This window comes from Symphalangus syndactylus, chromosome 5, assembly GCF_028878055.3.
Source record: "Symphalangus syndactylus isolate Jambi chromosome 5, NHGRI_mSymSyn1-v2.1_pri, whole genome shotgun sequence".
NCBI classification, from domain to species: domain Eukaryota; kingdom Metazoa; phylum Chordata; class Mammalia; order Primates; family Hylobatidae; genus Symphalangus; species Symphalangus syndactylus.
The window spans coordinates 128,892,357-128,898,356 of record NC_072427.2 but is presented as its reverse complement, the minus strand read 5'-3'; positions in this window follow the sequence as shown (position 1 = coordinate 128,898,356).

The following is a 6,000-nucleotide window of genomic DNA, read 5'->3' as shown; positions in this document are numbered from 1 at the left end:
CGGGCAGAGGCGCTCCTCACTTCCCATACAGGGCGGCCGGGCAGAGATGCTCCTCACCTCGCGGCCGGGCAGAGGCGCTCCCCACCTTCCAGATGTGGCGGCGGCCGGGCAGAGGCTGCAATCCCAGCACCCTGGCAGGCCAAGGCAGGCGGCCGGGGGGTAGAGGCTGCCGCGAGGCCAGACCACGCCACCGCACTCCAGCCCAGGCAACACCGAGCACTGGGTGAGCGAGACTCCGTCTGTAGTCCCAGTACCTCGGGAGGCTGAGGCGGGCAGAGCACTCGGCGTCAGGAGCTGGCGACCAGCGTGGCCAAGATGGCGAACGCGTGCCTGCATCCAAAGGAGAAAAGGCAGGCAGCGGTGGCGCGCGACGGCACTCCCAGGCAGTCGGCGGCGCGGGCAGCAGCAAGCCGAGTAGATTGTAGCCTGCGCCAGAGAGGGAAAGGAAGGAAGGAAGGAAGGAAGTCAGTCAGTCAGTCAGTCAGTCTGGGAAGTGAGGAGCGCCTCTGCCCGGCCGCCCCGTCCGGGAAGAAGTGAGGAGCGCCTCTGCCCGGCCGCCCCGTCCGGGAAGAAATGAGGAGCGCCTCTGCCCAGGCGCCCCGTCCGGGAAGAAGTGAGGAGCGCCTCTGCCCGGCCGCCCCGTCCGGGAAGAAGTGAGGAGCGCCTCTGCCCGGCTGCCCCGTCTGGGAAGTGAGGAGCGCCTCTGCCCGGCCGCCCCGTCCGGGAAGAAATGAGGAGCGCCTCTGCCCAGGCGCCCCATCCGGGAAGAAGTGAGGAGTGCCTCTGCCCGGCCGCCCCATCCGGGAAGAAGTGAGGAGCGCCTCTGCCCGGCCACCCATCGTCTGGGAAGTGAGGAGCGCCTCTGCCCGGCCACCCACCGTCTGGGAAGTGAGGAGCGCCTCTGCCCGGCCGCCCCGTCTGGGAAGTGAGGAGCGCCTCTGCCCGGCCACCCACCGTCTGGGAAGTGAGGAGCGCCTCTGCCCGGCCACCCACCGTCTGGGAAGTGAGGAGCGCCTCTGCCCGGCCACCCACCGTCCGGGAAGTGAGGAGCGCCTCTGCCCGGCCGCCCTGTCTGGGAAGTGAGGAGCGCCTCTGCCCGGCCACCCATCGTCTGGGAAGTGAGGAGCGCCTCTGCCGGGCCACCCTGTCTGGGAAGTGAGGAGTGCCTCTGCCCGGCCGCCCCGTCCGGGAAGAAGTGAGGAGCGCCTCTGCCCGGCCGCCCCGTCTGGGAAGTGAGGAGCGCCTCTGCCCGGCCGCCCCGTCCGGGAAGAAATGAGGAGCGCCTCTGCCCGGGCGCCCCATCCGGGAAGAAGTGAGGAGTGCCTCTGCCCGGCCGCCCCATCCGGGAAGAAGTGAGGAGCGCCTCTGCCTGGCCACCCATCGTCTGGGAAGTGAGGAGCGCCTCTGCCCGGCCGCCCCGTCTGGGAAGTGAGGAGCACCTCTGCCCGGCCACCCATCGTCTGGGAAGTGAGGAGCGCCTCTGCCCGGCCGCCCCGTCTGGGAAGTGAGGAGCGCCTCTGCCCGGCCACCCATCGTCTGGGAAGTGAGGAGCGCCTCTGCCCGGCCGCCCCGTCTGGGAAGTGAGGAGCGCCTCTGCCCGGCCACCCATCGTCTGGGAAGTGAGGAGCGCCTCTGCCCGGCCGCCCCGTCTGGGAAGTGAGGAGCGCCTCTGCCCGGCCGCCCCGTCTGGGAAGTGAGGAGCGCCTCTGCCCGGCCACCCATCGTCTGGGAAGTGAGGAGCGCCTCTGCCCGGCCTCCCATCGTCTGGGAGGTGAGGAGCGCCTCTGCCCAGCCGCCCCGTCCGGGAGGAAGTGAGGAGCGCCTCTGCCCGGCCCCCCCGTCCGGGAAGAAGTGAGGAGCGCCTCTGCCCGGCCGCCCCGTCCGGGAAGAAGTGAGGAGCGCCTCTGCCCGGCCGCCCCGTCGGGAAGAAGTGAGGAGCGCCTCTGCCCGGCCACCCCGTCTGGGAAGAAGTGAGGAGCGCCTCTGCCTGGCCGCCCCCTCCGGGAAGAAATGAGGAGCGCCTCTGCCCGGGCGCCCCATCCGGGAAGAAGTGAGGAGCGCCTCTGCCCGGCCACCCATCGTCTGGGAAGTGAGGAGCGCCTCTGCCCGGCCACCCACCGTCTGGGAAGTGAGGAGCGCCTCTGCCCGGCCACCCATCGTCTGGGAAGTGGGGAGCACCTCTGCCCGACCACCCATCGTCTGGGAAGTGAGGAGCGCCTCTGCCCGGCCACCTATCGTCTGGGAAGAAGTGAGGAGCGTCTCTGCCTGGCCGCCCCGTCTGGGAAGTGAGGAGCCCCTCTGCCCGGCCGCCCCGTGTCTGGGTAGAAGTGAGGAGCTCCTCTGCCTGGCCGCTCCGTCTGGGAGGTCTACCACGGAGGCCAGAAGCAATGTGGGGGCTGGACGTGGTGGCTCACGCCTGTGGTCCCGGCACTCTGGGGGGCGAGGCGGGTTGATCACTTCGGGCTAGGAGTTCGAGACCAGTCTGGCCAACTTGGCGAAACATGAAGAATACAACAGACAAACCAACCAACCAACTCAATGACAACAAAACAGGTCTACCCTGGAGTCATACTCTAATTTTTTCTATTTTCCTCCCTTTCTGATCCTTTATCCCACTTTCTTTTTCTTCCTCTTCCTTCTCCCTCTTCTTTGTCAAATAGAGGATTGAGTTATTATCACTGATCCATATAAAGTCCCTCTCTCATTTATTTTAACTCCCACCCCCATTTCTATTCCCCAACTTCCCATGTGCAACCTTCCTAATATGTTTGATACGCATCTTTTTGTTTGCATGTATTTTTAGAAAATGTTTATTGTTTTTGTATGCAAAAAAAATTAATAAAAAAAAAAAAAAAAAAAAAAAGCTTCTGAGTTGTTGACCAGCCACGGTGGCTCACGCCTGTGATCCCAGCATTTTGGGAGGCTGAGGCAGGTGGATCATTTGAGGTCAGGAGTTCAAGACCAGCCTGGCAAACAGAGTGAAATCCCATGTCTACTAAAAACACAAAAATTAGCTGGGCGCAGTGACTAATTTTAGTCCCAGCTACTCGGGAGGATGAGACAGGAGAATCACTTCAACCCAAGAGGCAGAGGTTTTAGTGAGCCGAGATCGAGCAAGGTTCTGTCTCAGAAACAAAAAACAAACAAACAACAAATAAAAACTTGTTTATGTCTGCATTTTTCCTTTTTTTTTGAGACAAGGTCTCACTATGTTACCCAAGCTGGAGTGCAGTGGTACAATCCTGGCTCACTGAAACCTCTGCCTCCTGGGTTCAAGTGATTCTCCTGCCTCAGCCTCCTGGAACACAGGCATGCCACCATGCCTGGCTGATTTTTGTATTTTCAATAGAGATGGGGTTTCTTTTTTTTTTTTTTTTTTTTTTTTGAGACGGAGTCTCGCTCTGTCACCCAGGCACCCAGGCTGGAGTGCAGTGGCGCGATCTCGGCTCACTGCAAGCTCCGCCTCCGGGGTTCACACCATTCTCCTGCCTCAGCCTCTCTGAGTAGCTGGGACTACAGGCGCCCGCCACCACACCCAGCTAATTTTTTGTATTTTTAGTAGAGACGGGTTTCACCGTGGTCTTGATCTCCTGACCTCGTGATCCGCCCGCCTCGGCCTCCCAAAGTGCTGGGATTACAAGCGTGAGCCACCGCGCCCAGCCGACAAATCCTTTGAGACTTTGCATATCTTTATTTTATTCTCGTAACTTTTCTTTTTCTTTTTTTTGAGATGGAGTCTTCGCTCTGTCACCAGGCTGGAGTGCAGTGGCATGATCTCGGCTCACTGCAACCTCTGCCTCCCGGGTTCAAGCAATTCTCGTGCCTCCGCCTCCTGAGTAGCTGGGATTACAGGCACGCACCACCACACCTGGCTTTTGTTTTTTTTGTTGTTTTTTTTTTTGAGATGTAGTCTCACTCTGTCACCAGGCTGTAGTGCAGTGGCACAATTTCAGCTCACTGCAATCTCTGCCTCCCGGGTTCAAGCCACTCTCCTGCCTCAGCCTCCTGAGTAGCTGGGATTACAGGCACATGCCACCACACTCAGCCAATTTTTGTATTTTTAGTAGGGACAGGGTTTCACCACGTTGGTCAGGATGGTCTCAATCTCCTGACCTCGTGATCCGCCCACCTTGGCATCCCAAAGTGCTGGGATTACAGGTGTGAGCCACCATGCCCGGCCAACTTTTTTTTTTTTTTTTTAGACAGTCTCACTCTGTTGCCCAGGCTGGAGTGCAGTGGCACGATCTCGGCTCACTGCAATCTCTGCCTTCTGGGTTCAAGCAATTCTTGTGCCTCAGCCTCTTGAGTAGCTGGGACTACAGCCATGTGCCACCAAGCCTGGCTAATTTTTGTATATTCTTTTTTTTTTTTTTTTTTTTTTTTTTTGAGACGGAGTCTCGCTCTGTCACCCAGGCTGGAGTGCAGTGGCGCGATCTTGGCTCACTGCAAGCTCCGCCTCCTGGGTTCTCGCCATTCTCCTGCCTCAGCCTCTCCGAGTAGCTGGGACTACAGGCGCCCGCCACCACGCCCAGCTAATTTTTTTTTATATTTTTAGTAGAGACCGGGTTTCACCGTGGTCTCGATCTCCTGACCTCGTGATCCGCCCGCCTCGGCCTCCCAAAGTGCTGGGATTACAAGCGTTAGCCACCGCGCCCGGCCTAATTTTTGTATATTCTTTTAGTAGAGACGGGGCTTCATTATGTTGGCTAGGCTGGTCTCGAACTCCTGGCCTCAAGTGATCCACCGGCCTTGGCCTCCCAAAGTGCTGGGATTACAGGCATGAGCCACCATGCCTGGCTTCATAATTTTTTTTTTTTTTTTTTTTTTTTTTTTTTTTTTTTGAGACGGAGTCTCGCTCTGTCGCCCAGGCTGGAGTGCAGTGGCGCAATGTCGGCTCACTGCAAGCTCCTCCTCCCGGGTTCACGCCATTCTCCTGCCTCAGCCTCTCCGAGTAGCTGGGACTACAGGCGCCCGCCACCACGCCCCGCTAGTTTTTATTTTTGTATTTTTAGTAGAGACGGGGTTTCACCGTGGTCTCGATCTCTTGACCTCGTGATCCACCCGCCTCGGCCTCCCAAAGTGCTGGGATTACAAGCATGAGCCACCGCGTCCGGCCCATAATTTTTTTTAAGAGACAGAATTTTGCCCTGTTGCCCAGGCTGGAGTGCAGTGACACAATCATAGCTCACTGCAGCTTCAACCTCCTTGGCTCAAGCAATCCTCCCACCTCAGCCTCCCAAGTAGCTGGGCCTACAGGCACACACCACCACATCTGGCTAATTTTTTTTTTTTTTTGAAATGGAAATGGAATCTTCCTGTGTCACCCACGCTGGAGTGTGGTGACGTGATCTTGGCTCACTGAAACCTCCACCTCCTGGGTTCAAGTGATTCTCCTGCCTCAGCCTTCTGGAGTAGCTGGGACTACAAGCACGTGCCACCACGCCCAGCTATTTTTTTTTTTTTGTATTTTTAGTGGAGACGAGGTTTCATCATGTTGGCCAGGCTGGTCTCAAACTCCTGACCTTGTGATCCGCCCACCTCGGCCTCCCAAAGTGCTGGGATTACAGGTGTGAGCCACCGCACCTGGCCACATCTGGCTAATTTTTAAAAGTTTTTTTTTTTTTTTTTTTTTTTTTTTTTTTTTTTTTTTTTTTTGAGACGGAGTCTCGCTCTGTCGCCCAGGCTGGAGTGCAGTGGCGCAGTCTCGGCTCACTGCAAGCTCCGCCTCCCGGGTTCATGCCATTCTCCTGCCTCAGCCTCTCCGAGTAGCTGGGACTACAGGCGCCCGCCACCACGCCCGGCTAATTTTTTGTATTTTTAGTAGAGACGGGGTTTCACCGTGGTCTCGATCTCCTGACCTCGTGATCCGCCCGCCTCGGCCTCCCAAAGTGCTGGGATTACAAGCGTGAGCCACCGCGCCCAGCTTAATTTTTAAAAGTTTTGTAGAGCTGGGTCTCCCTATGTTGCCCAAGCTGGTCTCAAAGTCTTGGTCTCAAGTGA